The sequence below is a fragment of the Cuculus canorus genome, chromosome 3 (genome assembly GCF_017976375.1).
Source record: "Cuculus canorus isolate bCucCan1 chromosome 3, bCucCan1.pri, whole genome shotgun sequence".
NCBI lineage: Eukaryota > Metazoa > Chordata > Aves > Cuculiformes > Cuculidae > Cuculus > Cuculus canorus.
The window spans coordinates 96,923,644-96,947,680 of record NC_071403.1 but is presented as its reverse complement, the minus strand read 5'-3'; the positions used below and the strand labels follow the sequence as shown (position 1 = coordinate 96,947,680).

Here is a 24,037-nt window from a genome sequence, read left to right as displayed (position 1 = left end):
TTTTGAAAAGTTGATTGCTGCTTTTTTTAATCATAAAGCAATTTTTAAAGTAAGTCACTTCCCAGAGGAAAAACAAATACTTTGAGAAGAGAAAAGAGGGAAATGTGATGTTGAATTTATGCATTTGAATGTAGCAGACTTGGTGGTGGGATGGTGGTGATACTAAATGTGCACAGAGACAAAGCAAAAGCATAACCATCATCCTGAATCCTGTCTTGCTAAATTTCCAGCCATAATGTCCTATATGCAGAATGTTTTTTATTTATCTTTCTTATTTTGGGAGGTCTGAGGCAGTGGAGAAGGGCCTGATTCTTATTACTTTTAAAAAAATACTGCAAACCAAACCCACCTGTTGCCGCAAAGGACGTGGAGAGATTTCCCTCCTCCTCCTGCCTTCTGTCGGCTGCACTCTGCCCTGGGTGGCAGGTGAGGGGGCATCAGGGCACCTTCAACATGAAGACTTGTAGGAACAGCTTCGGACTAGGCTCTTACCATGGGAAAGCTATGGATATACATTCAAATGCTTTGTATTTATTTATTTATTTTTTTAATAACTCTTCTGGTGCAGCTTTTCTGTAGCAGCTGAGGAGAAGGGATTGGAGGGGGAAGTGCTGAGAGATGCCCTGGGAAGGCATGTGTTGGTGTTACCGCATGTGTGTCTGTGTTTGAGCGGTAGGTATTCATGCACACCATGGAGGTGGTCCATTGGAAAATCTTGGTGAAATTACTTTTCCCCTTCAGAGCTTGTGAGGAGCACTTCTTTGCTGTAGTTATTTGTATAGCCATATGCTATTCTTTTTTCTTACATATGTTCTATGATAATTGTCAGTAGCAGGTGTCTACAAGCAGGAGGCAGAGCGGTATTTAAAAATCAGACTTCTAATGGGGATAAGGAATCGTTTAAGTGTAGTGGCAGGAAAAAGGCCAGGTAGAAACCATTGGCCTCTGAATGTCATGTTCCTTGCAGAGCAACAGCATGGTTGGTAGCAGTGCTGGTCATTCAGCTCCACAGTTCAACTGCGGAGGTGTGACCTTCGAGAAGGAGTCAGTAGGTCCGGTTTTGGCTGAATCAAGGAGAAAGCACTGCCCTTTCTGATGTGTGCACCGGCCCAAAGGAACTGTATTGGTCATATGTTGCACCCCTGCTTGGTTGCTTAGGTAGTATGGGCTGGTAGGAGATGTGCCATGAAATACCTAGTTTGGTTTCTCCCACTCTTTGACCCCAGCTTTCCTTATATGCTTTTCGAGCATCCTAAGATGTTTTGATTTTACTACTGGTTGCGTGTGCATTGGATGCATGTGTATTAGGTCCCCATTGGTTACTACTGTTATAGTAATTGTTGATCTTGCATCTCCTCCCATCATCTGAAGAACAACCACCAAGAGGATGATGTGGGGATGCTTGTAGTTACTCTGGACTTTAAATGATGCAATTATGTCCACGGAAAACCATTTTAGGGCATTGTGTGGCCAGAATCCCCCAGTGTCCCTGATACTGTTGTCGCTTTTCTTCACATTTGCACAAATATCTCTCAGAATTGCCATTCTTTCTGCATATCAGTTGGGGAACTTAGAGCTGGGTGCAACAGATTACTCGGAGACAGACAATTAAAAAGTATCTTACATTTCAAAGTGTCAGGGAAGACATGATGCCACTAGCATTCTTTGTGTTGGGAGGTTATTGGGGTTTTTTTCATTTCTGGTAAAGAAATAGTAAAATACAGAGCACATATGGAAATAGCAGATGTTACTGTTGGGTTTTTTAATTTTTTTATTGTCCTTGTTTCCAAAATTAAGCACACGGGACTTTGCAAGATCCTGTAAAGAATTACAACAAAATTGCACAGTCATGTGTTCAAGGAATTGTTTTAATCTAGTGACATATATGTAGTGAAAGATCCAGATGTAAAAAACAATATGTCACCATAAGGAGGAACAAGCCAAACAGGATAAAGACAAAATACTACTAAATATCTGTGATTGTACTATTAAGTTTAAGTTTTGCTGACGGCATTCCATTGTGTTTTGGTTGTCCTTCACATTCGTCCTGTGTAAGAAAGTAAGCTGTGCTATCAGTCATTCTTCTTATCCTTTGCAAAATGTGAGTAACTGAAAATTGTATCATGCAACCCAAGTAGGTCCCTCTCTGTGTCAGAAAAATAACAGTGTCTTTTTTGTGGGGGTGAGTTATGAACCCATTATGCTTGCATCCATGCACATGGATAGTAAGTTTTTTGCTCTGCTACTGTAGTATGTTTCTGAGTCGGGTTGCAGGAGGAGTGGTGGTCTAGCGGCTTGGCCACAAATACACTTGGTTATGTTCACATGGGCAGAGCTGATTTCAGAATGTGGGTCAGCAGGATGTTATCCTGACAAGCTGTCTTGTGCAGGACCCTGTAGGACCAGCTAACTATTAACTTGTGTTAGCTGAAGCTATATTTACCATAAAAATTTACTTGAACCATTTTACTTCTTCACCTCCAGAACCTAGACCTTGAACTACTGCAAAACTTTTTGAGATAACTTTGATGGTATGTCCCATACCACTTCAGAGCAAGCAGTACTCAAGCTTTGTAACTGAAAAAGATGTGCAGCACATGATATAACTGTATATGATACTCTTTAAATTGTTTCTGACAGTAAATTTAATAAAGAGGTCTTAAGATATATATACACACACAGAGAGAGAATGCAGATCTGAAAAGCAATGAACACAGGCATATATGCATTCTATTGCAATTGTTTTCCCTTGAGGGCTTTGTTATTGTTGTCCCTTTCACAAATTGTGAACCTGTAATTTTTCATGTACTGTTCTTTGGCCCTCCCTGCCAGAGAGTTTCAATCTATCATGTTAAAAAAAATCAATAAGAAGTCTAGAGGTTTATTTATAAAGTAGAGCATGGAGAGAGGGTGCAAAAATTCCATTAAAATGGCAGTTTAGCACTAGCTACATCTCTTTGGGACTAAGCTCCAATATTTTAAACTATTAAAATTGTTACAAGAGTGCTTTTAAAGTGCCACAAATCACAGTAGAGCTTTCTAGTTGAAACTTGCCTTTATAAAGTGTGCTAGAATTTGGCTCAAATATGTTTTTTGGAATGTCTGATGCTGCCCTCAAACACCACTTTAGCATCCATTTCAGAGCTTTATTATAGTTAATAATCTTACAGGTTTATGCTCAAGTGAAAATACATGGATGTAAGAAATTGGAATTTATTTTGCTTCAGAAGCATGAGTGTATATAAGTCTTTGCGCAGATGCAGCTCTGAGCAAATTAATTATTTCTGAGAAGTCTATAGGCTTCTGATGTTTTTTGTCAGGATTGCCTGGCTTGGTTCATGGTGCTTCATTAGAGGAACTTACAAATTCAGATGGTTGTGAGTTATTTTATGACATAGCACTTTTCACCAGTGATGTGCGATGGTCATCTACTCTGTCCATCCTATCCAAAGAAATAAATGCGTCCCTCTGCTCATAAATGTGAAGCTGAAGAGTTTATGGGATGGTATCTGCATTAAACCTCTCAAATATAAGCAGCAGTATATATGAAGTGTAGACTCTGCTTCCCACCAGTATCTTTCTGACCTGTTTTAATAGCTGAAGAAGATTGATCTTGAGTTTTAAATACAAATGGCATTATATGGTTTTGTGTTGTATCATCTTTCATACTGGGACAAGGAGAGTTGTTTCAAATGGAAATACCCTTTATTTACTTAAAAAAATGTCCAAAAAAAATGGTGAACTCTTATTTGGGCAAGAAAGGGTCTGTGTGTTTTGAGGTTTGCTTTACAATCTCCGATGGAAACCTGTGTAACTTAAAGGATGAGGAAATTGCGTGGAACTGACCCAAAAGCACGCTTTTCCATCTCCAGAAGACAGCACAGACTGTCTGAGATCATGGCTTTCCATAGAAGCTATGGGAGCAGGCCATATAAATGAAAGTGATGGAAGGTAAAAGTGAAACTCCAACTCAAACGTCTGCGTATGGTGCCCTGTTACACACATATATACCTGCATGCAACTGAATAATTCAGTCCATCATCCCCACATTGTTCATCCATCCATCCATCCATCAGTTTTTCTTTTTCTTACTAATTCACAGCCCAGTTCCACCTTACTTGCTGTTTGTGTACAGTTTTCCCTTTCCTGTCTATATGAAGTTGGAGTAAGGTAATGACCCTAGAAGGCTTAAAAAAGCAAAGTTATTAGCATGGTGCTTTCAGTGTTAGTTAACATTTGAAGTTTCAGAGAAAGGGACCTAGCCTGCGTAATTCTGGTGTGGTTAAAAATCTGTGGAAAATTCATACTACTGTTTGGAAAGTGGAGATACTAAAGGGAGACCATTAAAGCTTGGAAAAAATACACATTTTTCTAAGCAAAGGCAACTAAAATCTCTTCCGCAATATGCTTCTTACTGTGAAAGAGAAAGACCTTAGTTATGGAATATAGCTCTGAAGAGAAATGACATTTAGTTTACCTGGTTTTGGAAAAATAAGCAAGGGATGTTAACGAGGGTAAATGAGAAGAGCATCAATCAGGAAAATGGAGTTTCCTCTGAAGCCCGTACAGTCTGGAGTCACCAGCCTGCCAAGAACCTGGGGTTGCAGGTGGCTTCATTGGGTTTGGCAAAATTATAATTGCTGCCAGCTGAGGTCAGTTTCTCTGCTTGGCTCTTCTGCCTGCAGCCCCTACTTCTTCCTTCTTCTATTCCTCTTCCTCCTTGGCTCACTGTGGCTTGGGAAGGAGTAAATTGGCTTTCTCACTTTTCAGTGCTTTGCAATGCTGTTGTACCTAGACCTGTGCAATGTCATGAGGTAAGGAGGGAAGCTGGGAAATGGGTGGGAGTTATGGGAAGGGGAAAATGAAAAAAGAAAAAGTAACACAGGTTAAAATGTTAGGCTGAGATCTTTGGAAGGTATTTGCTAGATCAGTGGTGTGGAGGTTAACTAAGGTAATGTAAGATCTGTGATGCCCATGAAGGAAAATGAGGGCCTCCTTCTCTAGTGATATCTCAGCCCTCAGAGTGTTAAGAAAGTTACTCCCTGACTATGACTGTGGAAGTTACTCCTAGAGCAGCTGCGTGCTGAGCTTTTGGTGCTCTGTGATTCATTCTGCTCCATTTTTTTTTCCTGCTCCCAGAGGTGGGCATCTTCTTAGCCTAGCGGGAAGCCTTCCTACACGGTTTTCCCTTGGTTTGCCAGGGAGTCTATTTGTTCTTTTGTCATCTAATGCAAGTGATGTGGAAGTGTGGGGAAAAGTAGTGTTTGTATAAGACATTTCTATTAGGGCAGGACTGCTGAGGCCTGCATATGGCATCCTATGATGTGCTGCTGCTCTGGGGGTGTGTTAGGAGTGGGTCTTTTCCTTGGTAAGAGCTGCTCCTTTGTTCAGCTCTTCATCTTTTAGTAGGTAGGGTTAGGTCCTGCTTTGATATTGCTTGTCCTTTTCTTTCTGTGCTGGCATTGGTAGCCTCTTTGCTCTCGCTGGTGGGACACATGGTGAAGAATGCAGGGCGTGTTGGCTGCAGGGAGGTTCTGCAGCCTCCAGGATGTGAAAAAACACCATCTGCAAGGTATAGTCATGTTGGAAAGCTGGATGGGTCTGACATGGTGCTAGGACAAGCAAAACATGCTCTGGAGGAAAACTTGATGCTTGACTGCAACGTCGACCCTCTGCAGGTAGTGGTGTTGAGCATTGGCCAGTTTTGGTGTTTCCCTTAGGACAGCAACTTGGAAGGTGTGCCAAGTTGGTACTGTGAACACCTGGCATATACTTTGTACAGTGGATAAAATCTGTTGGATTAGAGTGGTATAGCTCTGACTTAGCTTTGCGTCATCCCCCAAATAAAGCTTCTCAGATTTGCCAAGCAGGTAGTTGCTGATTGCTTTAGCTTCTAAAATTTCTTGGGAAAGAACATTGCCTTTTGCTGGCTGTATGTAGGGTGAGTCTAGTCAGACGCTAACATTTCACTGTCTAGTCTTTGTGCTGGGGTTGGTTCATGGACCAGCTCCTGAAGAAATTGCTTGTTCCACCTAGTGAGTTTCCCCTATTACAGTGATTTTAGGGCGTAGTTATGTCCTTCTTTCCTCATGGGGGCAGGGAAGGAGCCTTTTTGTGGGTTTGCCGTAGGGAGGAGATTGTGTGTTTTAAGCCGTTCTGGTTTTTTTTGTGGGTGCATGTTTTGATGGCCTTCCTGAACTAAACAGCTACCGTGCACCTGCTGGTGACTTGGAAGTACTGTCCTTCTGGAGGTCTGATTACTTGCAGGTTTGTGGTCTTTTTAACAGCTACTCTCCAAGACACTTCAAGAAATCGCCATTTGACCAAACTGGTGAAGTTGTGGTTCTGGCTCTGTGGAGTTTCCCCACCAAACCTGTTGGTCTTGCCCCTTCTCTGTGTTGTGCGTGAACAGCAGCATTGGCCTTCTCTTGTGGCTAGGGTCGAGCCTGCAGTGAGTGAGGAAGGACTGTCTTGCCTCTTCTAACTTTTTTTTGGCAGAAGGGAGGAAGTGGTAGATAGTAATCTTACCCTCTCTCACACACATCCTTCCACACACATTTTGCTGGTGGCCACCCAACTGTCCCCTAGAGATGCTACTCTACCATGACTAATTTCCTGGCTTTTATTTTGAAAGTAGAGTCATCAAAGTTGCACAGATCAGCTGAGCAAGTTCCAGCTGCTTCTGTATATCAAAACCTAGAAAGCATACTTCTGGGAATCATAGAATCACTAGATTGGAAAAGACCTCTTAGATCATCGCATCCAAGTCATTCCTATCTGCCACTAAACCATGTCCTTGAGTATCTTGTCTACCTGTCTTTTAAATACCTCCAGGTATGGGGACTCGCCCAGCTCCCTGGGCAGCCTCTGCCAGTGCCCCATGACCCTTTCTGTGAAAAATGTTTTCGCAATGTCCAGTCTGAACCTCCCCTGGTGCAGCTTGAGGCCGTTCTCCCTTGTCACTTAGGAGAAGAGGCCAGCTCCCTCCTCTCCACAACCTCCTTTCAGGTAGTTGTAGAGAGCAATAAGGTCTCCCCTCAGCCTCCTCTTCTCCAGGCTAAACAACACCAGTTCCCTCAACCGCTCCTCATAAGACTTGTTCTCCAGCCCCCTCACCAGCTTCGTTGCTCTTCTCTGGACACAATCCAGAGTCTCAACGTCCTTCTTGTGGTGAGGGGCCCAGAACTAAACACAGTACTCAAGGTGTGGTCTCACCAGTGCTGAGTACAGAGGGAGAATAACCTCCCTGGACCTGCTGGTCAAGCTGTTTCTGATACAAGCCAAGATGCCATTGGCCTTCTTGGCCACGTGGGCACACTGCTGGCTCATGTTCAGTTGTCTGTGAACCAACACCCTCAGGTCCTTCTCCTCTAGGCAGCTTTTGAGCCACTCTTCCCCTAGTCTGTAGTACTGCCCACAGTCGTTGTGCCCCACATGCAGGACCCAGCATTTGGCCTTGTTAAACCTCCAGGAGAGATGTTGGAGGTGGGTTAAGGTGTTTTTTTGATTTGAAGACAGGGAGGGTAGTAGTGAATGTCAAGGATTTTAATGACTTAATTGGTGTACCTTGATTTCAAAATCAGGACTAAGCGTGTTGCAAGTAGTAGATGCATACTGTACCAGCCATGAAGTCTAACCAAGGCTGTTAAAAAGTTTATGCTGATAATTTTAATGCTGTAAAAGCTCCAAGTCTGACTGGTGAGATGATCCACCTGTGTGACAAACATTACCATATCTTTCCTCTACTGTTTATACAAATATTTTTTTGGTAGTATTTTGTGGACAGCACTCCTTATGTGACTGTGCATGCTAGACATTTAAAACCAAATTCTAGTCTGTGTTTCATGTATAAAGCTGAAGATTTTTTAAAAATAAAAAGCACAGAGTAGAACAACAAAAGTAAGCTTTAATTGTAGAAGTTGTACTGAATTAACTGAGATGACTGGGGAAGTGAATTTAGAAAGATGGGAATGAAAACAGATTCCTCCTTTATCTGAGCAATTCAAAAGTCAGAAATTGTCTAGAAGTAGATTTTTAAGGCTAATGTAGTTCCAATAGCTGAAAACCATTTTTACCAGATTTTACATTTATTATCAGAGCTATAAATAAGTACAGAATAATTTTACTGAGCTTTATGGAGTTTCTGCAGATCAGCATCAGCCCAACGGCTCTTAGAGTCTGGCCTCACTTCCTCCTTGGCTGGAAAAGTGAACCCAGTTCTTAAAAAATGTGGGGAAACTGGCTGGGCATTCATCTTAGATAAGTAGGTTCTTGATTTGTTTTTTTAATAATAATAATAAAAAAATCTGTTTCAGGCAGATTGTTTCCTAGGAATGCTGAGAGAAATAGTTAGCCAAGGAGCTTCCTGTTACCAGTCTTAGTCCCAGTGTTTGACTCCAGAAGAGCGAAATACAGGCACCCTCCCCCAGCCTCTCAGAAGCCTGCCCAAACCCTGCAAGACAGCCTCCATTCTCCTGCAGCCACCCCAGCCTGAGCATCCCTGAGTGGAGTCTGGAGCACGGAAAACTTGGTGGTTTGGTAAATGAAGTAAATGAATTGAAGTTCCCAAGGTTTCAGCGTAGGCACCAAGACGGAAGCAACAGGGTTGGCCATATGTTACTCAAAAAATAGGGTTAGGAACTTCCTTGAATGGTACCAACTGAGCTTTTTTTCAGGGAGCTGCTTTTAGATTGCATGGCTCTTGAGGAATTAATTGATATCATTTAATCTTGGGGGGGGGAGGGAAATGAGTCAGTCAGTTACTTAAAATAATGTTTTTGTTAAAGCCTTGCCCCAGTGTGAAATACTCAAAGTTTAAAAAAAAAAAAAGAAACGACCACCCCACTTTTTTTTTCTTTTCTTCTTCTTTCAAAGTGTCTCAAAGATCTGACAGCAAGCTGTGAAATGGTTGTGACACTTGCTATCTTGACTTAAGCCTGTATCAAGACACCACTCCAGGGAGTGCAATCGTGATAAGCAAACTAGTCAAATGTGTCTTAATTGCTGCACAGTCGATTTAGATGCTTTCTGGGGCCTTCTAGTGGGGGTTTGCAGGATCAGGACCGTGAATTAGCTTCTCCATACGCTGCTGGTGACCCTTGGCTGAACATGGTAAAGAGAAAAATATCATGCATGCTGGTAGAGACAGCAAATAAGAGGGCTGTACACATTTTATTTTAACTCCTGGCAGTGCAGGTTTTATCGAATTGCCCATAAAAGAGGCTTGGTGTGATGTAAAACAAACTTGTCTCAGCTTCCTCCAATGATACCGGCACCTGAGTGCTGCAGTGCCAGTCCTGTGTTTCTTGGGCTAAGAAAAGTAAAGCGAGACAGCAGGAAGGGAGGATGTAAACTGTGCTTATGTCTCAGAAGCAGCAGGAGAGTCGTGACATCGCTCTCTTTTTCACCCTTTGAGCAATCTTAAATTTATGTAGCTGTTTTCATCATATCTGTTTCATAAAGAAAAATGTATGTATTCCCTAGTGCTTGATGTGGTTGTATTCCTAACTTTTTACAGTGGTAGTTTACACAGACATGGTAACTGCTTTAAAATGGTGTTTGTTTTATTATAGACCTGATTGTCTGGGAGGTAGTAGGAATGACAAATTTCCATAATAACAAGTACCGGAAGTATCTCTTCTTTCTTCTCCTCTCCTCCCCCCTCCACAACTTTTAAATATCCTCTCTTATTTTGTTTATGTCAAGTCTGTTCATGTTATCAGATGAAATAGTAACATATAAGACAGTTGCAGTTCAGCATTTTGTGTAGTAACCCATTTCAGGAGAAAAAGGGCTGTAAAACTATTAATAAGTTCCAAAAAGGGTTCTAAAGGTTCTGGCTCTGGAATACCACGTTTTTCTTCTGAAATTTGTACGTGTTGGTGTAATTCTTCTCAAGGTGTTCTGCTGCTTTCAGAAAAATGATGCTTAATGAATATCATGGGATAATACAGATGCCTTTGTAGGATATGCACTGACCTACCTAAGAAACCCAAGGGGGATAATTACAACATTTCTTAGTCTATGTGTAAACATTTGCAAATGTTTTTCCATTGAAAGAATGTGAACCAGTTACATTTTGGAATTCATACCTATATGGAAAATGGACTGTTAAAGAGAGGCCTATTTCAGGCAATTTTTGACAAGTTCCAGATTAAAAAAAAAAAAAAAAGCATATTAAATTATTAGGCATCTTTACTGGGGTGTAAGGAAGATTTATGCTGTAATAAAATATTGCTGCAACTCAATTTAGAACTTCGCAAATCTGGTTTTATAGGGCTGAATTATAAGGGATACCTCATTATTTGTGGGGGAAGCTTTTTTATGTTGTTATTTTTGGCACTCTGGTCTCCTCTTTGGTTGGGCTGAGCTCTGTAGGAGCTGCTTTGGGCAAAATGGCTCAGCTGATCCTTTTTGAAGGGAACTGGGAAGGATGAAGTCATAATTTAAGGATCACATCTGGCAGACCTTTCTTACCACATGTGGTCAGTGATTTCAAGTTAAATGCTTGCAGTCTTCATTGCTCCTCTGTGTCAGAAATATACGACGTCTTAAAAGTGCAGAGATCTGTTTGATTGTCAGATACTCCTTACTGATAATGTATATCAGATATTGTATATATAGCATCAGTACCAACACAAAAGTTAGCTGTACCAACACAAAAGTTCGTTACACCAAAATTACGTGTCTTTAAAAAGAGGAAAGTAATCCTTCCTCCTGCATCCAGACCTCTTGTTGCCTCTCCTTTTAAACTCAAAGTGTGCCGTTGTGCAGTGTGTTTGGAATACCACCTGGCATTATGGCTTGAAGTAGACAATGGAGAACATCACCAAAAACTCCTCATTTTCTCAGTTTATGACATCTACTGAAGTTTGGGTAGCGAGTAGCTCTTTGATTGTCTCTTGAGACTTATTATGGTATTCTTATATTGCTGTTCACAGGTTTTCAGTTGGAAAACAGAACTGGAAACAGACTAAGTTTGTACGTTTGACTAAAGTGAAGAGCAAATTTCAGCTGGAAATAGCATTTCTTTATAGGGTAACGCATTTCTTGTGCACAGAGTTTCTGTTTCCTCCACTGCCCTGGCATGCAAAGTGATTGATTTTAAGCATATTGCATACATTTGTAACTACAACCATATATGCGCACATAACAGGAGCATGTGACAAAGGAAAATGAAACACAGGGTGTGAGTTCAGCTGTTAATTTTTTTGGGACTCTTTTCTCCTTGTTCCCTGGAGAGAGGTCTCAGCTTGTTCCTATACAGTCTGTGCCACCTGACCCTGTTACTCTACAAGTGCTCTTTCTGGTGTGTTGCGCGTACCACATCGAAGGATTATGGCATTGCCGGATGGCTTATGTAGTCAGGTATAAGGAACAGATAGAGGGTTTACATTTAGGAGAATCTTCTATTGAATACTTAAAATGACCTGATGGTAAGCACAGCTTTAAAAGCTTAAGAGGAGTTGCAGTTATAGTGCACATCTGATGAGCACCAATTATGTGCTTGTTTTCAACTATAAACCATTTTCTGAGTTTTAGGGCCTGTGATGTTTAGTCTTTGCCTCCCCCCCGTTTAGTTATTAGTAGCCAAGTGTTTTGCCTCTCTATGTAGCCTCAAGTTGCACTTTTTTCTGATGTAGTCATCAGATCAAATTATTTATAAAAAGAGGACATCCTTTTGGACTTTGTGTAAACAGTCTTAAATATGTGCACAGGCAGAGATTCTTGTCTATTTATCTAGAGCTGAAGCCCAAATATTAATAAATACTAATGTTAAATAGTGGGGTACCCCGCTTCATTTAAGTTCTCCCGAGAGAAAAACTTTCACCTTGCACTTGATCAACTTACTAGTTGCAGTACTTTTCTGCTACTGTGATTTATCATGAGTTAGGGTAAGCGAGTGGACTCTTTTGCAGTGGTTTCTACTGGGCAGGTATTGGCATAATCAAAACCATTGCTGCAATTGCTCGTGCATGTGTTTGGGGGTAGAGTCTGCTGTCTTCAGGCAATATGATGACTCGTGGTCTGTTAATTTTGGAATTAATGGTGAGAGCTAGAAGTCTGTTGCTAGCCAGCAGAGGTGCCATTTAAGATTTCCTTGGAGCCAGGTTGGAGTTGGACTTGGACACTTATTTGTAAGGCATCTCAACAAAGTGCTTCTCATGCAGCAAGGATTTGGGGGTATTGAGAAGATACTGTGGGATTGGAGGTGGCTGATATTGCCTTAGGCCCCCACAGCATGGAGATGCACTTGTCGCTCCCTTTAGTGAATCTTTTTGCAGAAGACCTGTGAGGTGCCCATCTGATCGACTGCCTTCAGCTAGAGGAGGAGACAAGAAAGCGAGAAACAGGATGCTGTAAAAGAGGGGCTGAGAAAGGTGCACCTTATAAACGTTTTAAAGCTACTGACTGCTGCCAGGGCTACTTTATTTGTGTAATTATTTTAGCTTTCTGGCTTTTATTTTTTGCATTTTTTAACAAAACTTCAAACATGCTTCTAGCCAATGACAGCAAGGTTTGCAAATCAAAACCAAATCTGAGCACAGCACTACACTTGAGTGAGCTGTGCTAATCTAAGACTAGCTTATGTTTCCTCCTTAGAACTTCTCCCCCATGCTCTCGTTTGGCACACGTACAGTACTGCTTGCTGACAGACATCCTTGAGACACATATCAGTTGAAGTGAGTGGTGGTGACTGCACCAAGCTCAGTATTTCATGTGCTTATTGGCTACCTACTCATGGATAGGAAATAGGTGTTTGGAGTCACGTAGGCTACGAAGGAGTCCTACATTTGTGAATTAGCATCCAGAATGGAGTGTGATCTTGGGTCCTTTTTCTGTGTTCCTATGATCAGACAAAATGTAATTGCAAATAAAAGTAATCCCCATAAGAAGTCATACAGTGCAAGTGGTGCATGAGCAGAATATTTTAGATGGTGAATACATTGAACTGATACAATCCAGAGTAGTCTAGCTCTATGATTTGGATAAAAGCAGCCCCTTAAAGACCCTATGGTCTTATCTTCCACCAGCAACCGGGTGCCTGACTTTTACTTTCCTTATGCTAAGAGAATCGATAGAGAAGAGCATTTGCTATTAGTGTTTTCTCTACATTTTTTCCAGACAGTTTGGCCTCTACAGAATGTACAGCCTCCCTTTTCTCTGCGTGGGAGAGTACAGACTGCTGCTGGAGGCAAGGATGAGAGATTAACATTCATCTGTTCTCTCCTGACTCTCTTTTCCATCCTGTGGGCATGGGAAACATACGAACATGCCACTCCTTTGGGGACCATTTCTACTCATTGCCCTGATGGCAAGACCACAGAGACTCCAGTAAGCTTGTGTATGTTTCACATTGCTGGTTAAATAGGCACACGAAAAATTGAAGTGCAGTGGCTCCCTGGAAGAAGTCAAAGAGAAAGATGGGAAGAGTAGCATAAGCCTTAGGTCACTTACTTGCTAAGAGATCACTGTCCAGAGTCTGTGTGTGTTAAGGTCATGATACAAAGTCTGCCTCCTCACTGGAGTCATTCATGACAAATGATATGAATTCGTTTTGTAAGAGCTTTATTTTGAGCAGAGATAGTGACTTCTTTGATTCGTACTCTGTGTTTTAATGTTGTGTATATGGCCAGGAAATGTGATGGGGAATATGGCAAAACAAATGTTTGGGTTTATTTTTTTTTAAGAAAGAAGTTTTTGCCCATGTGGACGCTAATGCTGGTATAATACAGGCATGTACAATCACAGCAGTGGTTGGTAATACTCAAATGCAGGATCAGGATTTTTAGTTTCACTTTATGGCATTGGCAGGGACAGGAAAGGTCTTGCAAACATGTTTCAGAATAGCCTTGTTGCAAGGGGACCTCTCAGCTGGCATTGCCCTTTGATCTCTGTTTACCCTTCACTGGAGACAGGTACTGAGGTGGGTGCAGACTATGAGGAAGTGACTTGGACTGCCTGTGTGGAAACAGCAATTGCCTTGTTGTTCCCGATATTGTCTGCTGCTACCAAATCAGAGGATCTCTTGAAATTAACAACCAGGCATACTTTATCCCCACCACCCCATCGGGATGGGGAGTAGTTGATAGTCAGCATTTACCAATTTATAACTATGGAAGATTCTTTTTCCTCTGTGAACTGCAATCAGGAGGTCTTGTTCCTTCAGTTCATAGCCTCTGCGGGAAAGAGACCCGCTGGACTCTTTCCATCTTCCACATTTGCTGGTGCTTGATGCTGACCAGCGGGATGCAGCAAACAGAGTGCCACCACTGTGGTGGCCTGGAGGAAGTGGACCTGCTGATGTGGATGGTGATTGTGAGAATCGTAGGATCTAGTAAGTCCTATAAGCCCATAACCAGCAACTTGCATGAGATGGTAGAAGGGTACCAATGCAGTATTTTTTGGAAAGATGTGGTGAAGATTTTACCTAGGGCAGCATGTGTATTGCTGACAGTCACAGGGAATTCCTGTGGAGCTGCTTGTTGAACTTCTGGAAAGATGTTGTTAACCGTCATTGGATGTGGTGAGGTTCAGTACAAGAGGAACAAAACTTCTCATCCAGATAAAAGCAGGGGAAGGGGAATGCTGCCACATGGGACTGATTCAGGCTGAACTGGTTGGTGCAGTACTGTGCAATTTCTCAGAAACATACTATAGGTTTGAGCTTCCCAGCTCAGATAGATCTACATTCATTTTCAAGTCAGGCAATGGAAAAGAAGGAATAGCAGCATCTGTGTTCCACTTTGTTTGAAAAAGAAAATAAAAACCATCTTGAATGACCTCTTATCTAGGGGCAGAGGAGAGAGATGGTTTCTATAGGGACAGGCACTATTCAGAGTGGCATTGCTCCCTGGGTTGTGCTGCTGGATCCAGGAACCACCAGAGGAGCACGTGCAGGCCGGCTTGGCATCTCTGTCCAGCCACTTTGTGTCGTGCCATAACAGTCCTGCCCAGAGAGAGTGAATCAGAGTCCTGTCCTACTGACAGTCTGCAGCTCTTGGTTTATGAATCATTAAGAGGAGGTTTAAGCATTTCTGTGGAACAGATGCTGAGTGATAGTGTGGTTAGAAGCCACTGTATTGATGGCTGAGGCAAGGAGGTAGTAATTCCTTTTTCCATATAGCCTGGTTGTTGGGTGTAATGTTGTTTTGGAAACAGATTAGGTTGTGGTTTTCTACAAGCTGGCTATTAAAATAGGACCACTAACGTGATGGGAACTAACACAAACCCTTAGCCTGATGCAGGAAATGAGCATTTTTAAAATTCTTTTCACCTTAGGTACCCCACACCTCAGCAAGTGTTCAGTGAGCTTTGGTTTGCTTATGCAGATGCCTTTTCTGAAGTTAACAGGTCTTTTTCCATGTTCTATTTCTCTCTTTCTCTCCGTTACAGAAGATGAGTGCTGCTTGTGCTGTGATAGCTCTGTGGGAACATGAGCACCAGTAGGGCAGTAGAGAGTTAAAAAAAAAAAAATCCATTAATTAAAATATTTACATTGGAAGCTGCAAAACATTTACTCTTTGAGTAAAACAAACTTCCCCATTGTTCTTGTATGATTGCTGCAGCCTCTCTGAAAATAGCCAGGAAGAGGTTGTGCTCTGAGGAATTTTACTGGGTTGGCAGGAGAATAGGAGGCTAGGGATATTAAAGTGAGCTCTTGATTAGTGGCTCTCTCATATTCAAATCTTTGTCACATGGACAAAAGATGCTTTCCTCATAGAGAAATATACCCCAAACTAACAAAACAAACAACACCAAAACGAATCAATAAAACCCCAATATTGGTAAAATTATATTGTATTATTCTGATAATGCCAAAAAATAAATGATAGCTGAGTGCATCCGGGTCGAGGCGACTCCCAGTATCAATACAGGCTGGGAGATGAAGGGATTGAGAGCAGCCCTGCTAGGAAGAACTTGGGGGTATCTGGTGTATAAAAAGCTGGACATGAATCGGCCTTTGCAGCCCAGAAAGTCAATCATACCCTGGACTTCATCAAAAGAAGCGTGGCCAGCAGATTGGGGCAGATGTTCTGCCCCTCTACTCCACTCTTGTGAGGCCCCACCTGGAGTACTGTGTCCAGATCTTGAGCCCTCTGCCCAGCAAAGACATGGATCTGTTGGAACAGGTCCAGGAGATGACCTCGAAAACGATCAGAGGCATGGCACACCTCCCCTATGAAGAAAGGCTGAGAGTTCCTTCAGCCAGGAGAAGGCTTTGGGAAGGCCTTATTGCAGCCTTTCAGTACTTAAAGGGGGCTTATGAGAAAGTTGGGGACAAACTTTTCATTGGGGCCTGTTTTGACAGGACAAGGAATACTAGTTTCAAACTAAAGGAGGGTGAATTCACACTAGCTATGAGAGAGATTTTTGTGTTTTTTTTTTTTTAGCAGTGGTGAAACACTGGAACAGGTTGCTCAGAAAGGTGGTGGAAGTCCTATCTCTTGGAAGCATTCAAAGTTAGGTTGGATCTCAGCAACCTTATGTAGATAAAGATGCCTGTGCTCACTGCAGGGGATTGGATTAGATGGCTTTTAAAGGTCCCTTCGAAATCAAGCCATTCTGTGATCGGTAGATGATAAAATAGTATTCACTGGATGAAAGGTATGAAAGATTCGTTTATATCATTTTAAGTGTACATCCATGTACCCTTTAAAGGGGAAGAGAGAAGCATCCCAGAGCAGACGGTTTGGACCGTGGCTCCCAAGCAGCCGTTGTGGCTGGGTACTCGTGTGCTGCTGTCCCTGCTTTGCTGGTGGGGAAGAGGCAGCACGAAGTGGTGGAGGATATCACCTTTCTGTGTCAGTGAGCACCTGTAGATCCTGCTGGGGTCTGGCATTGTGGCTACTCAGCGTTCAAGAAAAACAAAGCAAGGATGCAAATTGGGGTTGTCAGGTCTCTGAAACCTAATTTTTTTTTGCACCTAAGACTTGTATTTCAGTCACAGGAATACCCTTTGTAGCATCACTACAGGAAAAGTTAGCAAATGTGAAAACTGCTTCAAGTCCTTCCATTGCTGTCCCTCAGATAACTGGATTGAAAAATTAAGGGTTGTTTGCTTTTTGAGGTGTTGTGTGGGGGGTTTTGGGTTTCTGGGTTTGTTGTATGATGGTTTTTTGTTTGTTTGTTTGTTTTAAGTAGTGTTCTCATACAGTGTGCCACTTCAATTTTGCACAACTCTGGCCTATTTCAGCCTGGCAGTGGAGTAACAGACTTCTAGAGCTTGTGGACAGGATGCTGAAAATGCTAAAAGGATGTGTGGAGGGGTTGGTTTGTTTGGTTTTTTAGATCCTTAATTCTCTTTTCTGACTCTAGGCAGACTCTTAAGTTTTTCAAAGTTTCAAGGCGGGACATTTCTCATCTGCCCTAGTGATTCATGGACTGGCTGGATTGCAGGTCGTGTTTCCTTTTCTTAGTAGTACCACGGAAAAGTATTTGTTCAAGCCTGAGTCTGTCGTGACTGTAAATTTTATTAACAATTCCAAGGTAGCAGTTCTGTTGGTTAGGTGCATGGTGCTCTTTCCTCTGACCCCAGGTATGCTGGACTGCGTCATGTTTACCTATATAATAAAACCATCTTTTGTTGCATTGAAGTGTTGGTTTGTTAAGGTGCTAAGAAGTTAAATGTACTTGTTCACGGTAGGTGTCATTTAAACTTGTGCTTGAGAGCTTTATTCCATCCTTTTCTTGCATGTTTTACCATATTTAAGAAGGCTGCATGTTGATTATTTCTTGGCCTGAAGATAAAAAATGATACATACCCAGGTTTAATACACTGATGGAAAGTTGTCTCTGCTATGTACAACACTGCTGTGATTATTTCTAGCCGTTACCACTGGTCTCATTTTACAGCCATTCACATTATGTAATTTGATTCTCATTTAATTTAATGAGGGGATGCTGCAGACTTATTTATGACTCGGCAGGGTAACCTGTAGACTTTGGCCACCTCTGTTATCCTTGCCGAAGGAGGAAGAGTGCATTTCTTGCAGAACGTGTTACAACAACTTTAATACCTTTATGTCCAGGTTACCCAGACTGCTGCAGACAGGACGGTGACTTGCCTGGGGTGTAGATTATACTGGAACAGCAGCAGAAGTTTAACTTTTCTCTTGAGCTGCTTACTGGCCTTTTGTTTTAAGGTTATCAGAAGGTATTAATGGATTTTTCTTTTTATTACAGATGGAATTTTATGGCTTGCTGGGTTCTGAATAGGACGAGGAGATGCGTCTGATAAGGTAAGAGACGGAGAGAAAGATAAACATGTTCCTCCAGAAAACAGTCTGATTGGCTTCGTGTTTGCATTGAAGACAACCGTTAGTTTAAGAGTTTTTAAGTTACATTTGCCCCTCACCCACTGAGCAGAGATGTTCTCTCTTCTGTACAGCTTCTGTCCCAGTCCTTTCTTCTGGTGAACTGATGAACGAAGTCCAGAAGACAAAAATGTATCCCTTCCCAGGCGTGGGGGTTAGCAAGATAGGTCATACTTAATGCTACTGTTTTAGAGTTTTTTCTACAGTAACAGGTGAGGTGAGAGAGATTTTGTTCAGTTTTGAGATATTCTTCTACCTGTCACGTACTTTTGAAAGGTAAAAAGATCTTTGAGCTGTTTTAACTTACATGCTTTAAAACTTGTTTTTTCCTGTTGCAGTATTTTCAAATTTGTACTGGTTTTACTAGGACAGGGTGTATGTGAGTAGAAAACCTCTAGGTTTCAATTTGAAATGAGTATTTGCTGTCAATAATGTGCTGAAGGAAGCTGTAGGTTTGATTTTTGTTTTTTGTCATTTTTTTTCTTTAGTTTTTTAAAATAGTTTTTAAAAGGCAGTGTTTAGATACTCTTTTTTTTTTTTTTTTTTCTTTCGGTTTCTGGTTCAGATGCTTCCACTGGCAGAGAGGAGTAGATGTCTTTAAAACCCTTAGGTGCAGGAATAACCGAAAAAGAAAAGCCAAACACAGTAGCAGTGTTATATTAGGGATTGTCACTGTCTTTCAACTTACCATGCGCTCTGCAACTATCTAGCTTTATCAATTTTGTGTTTCACTTTGTCTCTTCTGTTTTGTTGAGCTTTGCGCCATTTACAGGCCTCAAAAATCCCTATTGTTCTTTTTGTCTGTTTGTTGGAAAATGTGCTATAAACAGCCAAATGTGTGATGTTTTTGTATGAGGATCAAGACTAAATGACTTTTTCCTTAGTTTTGGAGATTTAGCTCTTGTAGAAACTCTTTGAGTTTTTGGAGGTGGATTTTTCTGTTTAAATTTTTTTTTTGCTAAGTGAAGTTAGCCTTTGGAGGGTGGCTGCCCAAGCAAGAACCAAAAACTTTGAATGGCTCTTGGCACTGCATGGAGTATACAAGAATCAGACTTGCTTGCTGCTTAGTTTTTTGGTTGCTTTTTTTTTTTTTTTTTTTTTTTACAAGAGTTAGGCATTTTGTCCATTCAGACTACTCTCTTTCATGCTACTGTTGAATCGTTTTATGAATATTTTATTTAATGGCTTACTCTCTACGCAAAGGTGGTCTTATACATGTGTAGTTGGTAAAATACAGCCCTTCAGGTGGGAGGTCTTGCAGTTTGCAGTGCTGTTATACAAAGCACCTCACATGCATACCTTGCTTGTTATGTAAATGAGCTTCTTCACTTGCACGTGTTTGAACTGGTCTACCTACACTCCAAGAACTAGTACTTAAAATTACTTTCAGGACTACTTAGAGTGTGTTAAGCCCAGACTGTGCTGGCACCCATCTGCATGCAGGCGGTTCAGCAACCATCCCCTCGCACACTGGCATTGCTGCAGCTGGAGCTACGCAGTACCCTCCACAGCATCGCCACTGGTGTGTGTATGGTCTTGACAAAAAGTAGCATGGCCAGTATGGGATAGGTGGAAATGCTGGTGTTCAGGCTGGTTTCCTTTAGCGGATTCAGTTGACTGAGAAGAATTTTTTGTCCCGTGTCAGTGTGGTACTGGGGACATCTTCGGCATGCACGTGGGACACCACCTTTGTTGTACTCGCTCATCTGCTAGTGTTTTCTGAAGATGTTACTACTGATGTACATACACAGTGTATATATATTATGTAGTTTAATTTTAAGTACTGATCTTTTCTGCAGTGTGGATATATAGATAAATCTGTGTGGCATAACGTGTGCAGCTCTTGTGGTGCAGCAGTTGGCTGCTGTTGTACTGTCTCTCCCAGGGGTGAGCTCTCTCCTGTTTCCTCATAAAACAACCACCAAGGAGACTCTATCTCCAGTAAGTTTGGCAGCTTGAGGCCGTGACTTCTTCTCTCACCACAGCTTTATTGCCAGCTGCAGGCATGTATGAATTGTGAGCCAGATCCCTAACAAATGCAGGACTGGCTTTAAAATGAGATTCTAGGAAAGAAGAAGCGACACTTTCCACTGCTTCTTGTCTTCCAACTTTAGAAGAAAATATTCTGCCCTCGTTTTGTGTGATACCATCTCAGGGTTAAAATGAGTTCTGAGCTATGAATGCCTGCGTCTTCATCCCTTCTGTGGGAGCCTGAGCTGGAGAAATACCATTGCCCCACTCCTGGTCCTCCTGTGTTGCAAGAAGCAGCTGTCCTGGTCGTGCTACTTCTCAAGGCTGCAGTTGTCAGGTGTCCCTCATTCTTTCAGCTATCCCTTAATATTACTGCATCAGTTTTATTTTATTTTTTATAACTCCTTTTATGCATTCCCTCTCCCTATTTACATTTGAGTTTCCAGCCTTCCAGACAGGCATCTGCGTCCTGTCCTAAGTGTGCCCTCAGGGCCTGCCTGTGCCTCCTGTCCATGTTTTCCATTGGTTGCATACAGTTTTCATGGATGTTTCCTGACCTGTTCCCTGCTATTTCTTCTTCTGGGGGGTTACTTCTGAAGCACTCAAGTGTTTCTTGCTGCAGTTGCAGCAATAAGAAATGGTCCAATCTGTACAGGGAATAGTCTTGTTTTAATCCTAGTCATGGTGACTTCCTGGTAATGGCAGTCTGTTGGCATCCATCCTATTGATTACGTGACAGGATCAAATAAAAAAGATCAATAATAGCTCTTTTAATATGTGTGAAACCTACTGATGAAATTATGGAACTAGTCGAGCTTCAGTGATGTTGATAAGGTGCCAGATATCTCTATTTTTTTTTTTCCCCCCTGTATTTCCCTGTGCCTATATCTTACTTCCTTCCAAGGAACCTGCAGCCCTTGTGAACTGCAGGTCTAGTTTCACATGAAGCTTTCCTGATAGCTTGAATCATAAATATAAAATTGTTCTATAAGGCTTAATCTATTTCCAGAGGTACATTTACGAGATGAAAATTACTTTGAACACTTAAATGGCGTTGTGTCATTTCCTTGCAAGAATGGCAAGGAAGTAACTGCGAGCAGGCCTGTTTTCACCCACAGTTAGCTTAAACCTGATGAATTGTAGCTCCAAGGTCGCTTGCCTTAACAGTTCCAAATTAGATTCACAATTAATATTGATTATCTGAAAAACAGTAGGTTGATGTATATTCTATTATTAATAGCTGTTAATGCACTTTATAATAGCAATCTGTTTTGCAAACATTTTCTGGCTGCTCTTTTTTAATGAGTCTTGGCAGTCAAAACCCTGGTTTAACATGTGCAGAACTATGGTAACTCATTGAAATATTTGTGTTTTCTTGCATTTTGGATGTGTTTTTTGTTTATTTTTACTGGGAGTAGCGCTTGATTTTGAGACAAAATTGAGACTAAGTCAGAGAATGATTTCTGTCTGAACTGGTGCATTGTGGTTTTTTCTTGTGTTTGTGAACAACTCTTGTATCACCGCTAGATGAGTTTTAATAACCTCCTTTGACATTGCCTATGAATATTTTTGTCTCCACAGAAGCCATCTTAGAAAATATTGCAAAATAAGAAAGCTTGTTTGAATAAAATGGTAACAGGTAATTTGAGTTCGCTTTCTTCTGCTGTTCCGTTGTTTTGTCACAATATGTGGAAAGTACCTGGAAAACACAGGGAGAAAAATGGGAAATCTCTCGTGTGTAAGGAAAAACTTCAGATAGCAAAGTTGGGGAGTGGGGGAAGAAAATTTCTCCATAAATGTAGACATCAAGGTAAATGCTTTTTCCTTTTCTTTTCTTCCAGGAAATTTGAATATTTACACAATCTGATGTTTCAAGTTGTAAATGCTTAACACTTCTAAAAGAATAAATTACTTCAGTGCCTCAGTGTGTAGATAACTGTCAGCTTCAAAGGATCAAGTGAGTTGGAAGGAATGTCTGGAGAACTTGGTAAAGGCAGATACCAGGTGGAATATAGAAAGCAGAGGGAATACATGCAACAAATGTAACAGAGGACTAGGTGTAAGTTTAAATACGAATTATGCCTAATTGTGTTCAGAAAAGTGAATTTCTGTGGTTCTGCTTTTAATGTAAAAGTGGAATGCTCACTTCCCCTCCCCGTCTCTGTCACACTGGGTTTCCCAAACTGCTTGCTGTAAGAATGGTGCTGCTTCTGTAAAACTTGAGATGGAAAATTAACCTAATTAATACTTTCCAAACTACCCTTACTAAAAAGGCCACCTCTACGGTAGAGTATCTTCATTGTAAGCTGCTTGGTTCTGTAAGATGTCAATAACTTTCCCTCTTATGCAATTAAGAGAAACTGAAATTGGTACCGTGGAATGCACGTTAAATCTATGGAGATAAGATGGAAAGAGCCATTTCAGCTTTTGCTTGAGACGTGAACTGTTCTGAAGTTCCTCTCCGAGTCCATAAAGCAATCTCAGGGATGCGTGTTGCCCATCTTTCATCTTAATCAGTGAACTGGTGCAGGGTACTAAACCTGACAAAACTATCAACTTTGACTTCTCCTTAGAGTTATTTTTCTGGCCAAAGCTCCCTGGGTTCCGATGGAACACAGGCACAAAGGCAGTATCAGGACAGACCCCGGGGGGTTGCACCTGTCCCTTCTGGGTTGGCACTTGCCAGAGCAGGTCTGCAGAGTGATGTGGGCATCGCTGCTGCTGCTCATCACTGAGCCCACCATCCTGGCTGGACGCACTCTTCTTTCTTCCTTCTCTGATGGTGATGTGACTGGAACTCGGAGGGGTGTTGTGGGCAGCAGGTAACCTTCTAGCTAGTGAGCATGCAGGGTACCAGCTCCACGGCTGTGGGGCAGCCGACAATTTCAGTGCTTGAAAATAGCACTGGCAGTCAGGAACTTCTAACTGCAGCTCTGCTAATGACTAGTTCTGTGGTTTTGGGCAACTCCCTCAGTTGTCTTTGAGTCAGCTCCCTTGTCAGTAAAAAGGGGATAGTACTCCTTTGTAACTTACTACTGAAATGAAAAATTATTGTGCTTCAGATCTCAAGATCCTACTGTGTATTGTTACCATTAGTATGGAAAGGCCTCTTGGCTTTTGTTGACAAACTCGGTCTCCAAGAACATAGCAGGGTGTGGGGACTGTTCTGGCAGTTTTTTCCCTGTTAACTTATGAAACAGATCAGGTTGATTCTTAGTACTGAAGTATTAGCCACTATTATCAACCATTTGAATCTTTGCCCCCTCTCCTCCCTTTCCTCTCCAAACTCCCTTCTTGACTGTCCACTCTTCATGTCAAACCTTTCCCAAATGGATTAAAGACAGGGTGCCAGATATAGTTAAAAGGGGAAATGTTAGTTTAGGGTGAAAGTGAAGTCCTAGCAGTGAGGCTAAGGATTTTCTGCTAGTGTAGCAAGATAGATAAATGTTCTGCTTTTTTCTTTGAAACCCATTCAGCATGGAGGGTGTGCAGTTTCCAGACTGTGGCTTGGTTGCCAACCTGAAATGTGCCAGTAACTTGCTGTTTTAAAAAAACAAAACAAGTAAGTATGTATAAAAATAGCATTGGGGGGAAGCCAGTGAGTGAAAAGCTGCAAAATTCACATATGAGATTAAACTTAGGTTAAACCCCCCAAGATATTTAAATTAAAGGAAAATATTAGTTAAGGTGCTCAAGATGGAGCTTTGAGAACAGCTAAAGCCTGTTTTCTGTTAATCTCCCACAAAAAA

General features: G+C 41.6%; 1 protein-coding gene across 7 annotated transcripts in view; it reads left to right on the top strand.

Annotated features, from left to right (window-relative positions):
• TRERF1 (transcriptional regulating factor 1) overlaps positions 1-24,037 on the top strand; it is a 101,329-nt gene that overhangs the window by 11,840 nt on the left and 65,452 nt on the right. For 6 of the 7 annotated variants that reach the window (XM_054061068.1, XM_054061066.1, XM_054061067.1 and 3 more), the window contains exon 2: positions 18,187-18,242. The gene's annotated coding sequence lies outside the window, so the exon portion shown is untranslated. Of the gene's footprint in view, positions 1-18,186; positions 18,243-21,869; positions 21,928-22,129; positions 22,348-24,037 lie in introns of all 7 variants that reach the window. The other variant, XM_054061062.1, reaches the window with a different exon arrangement.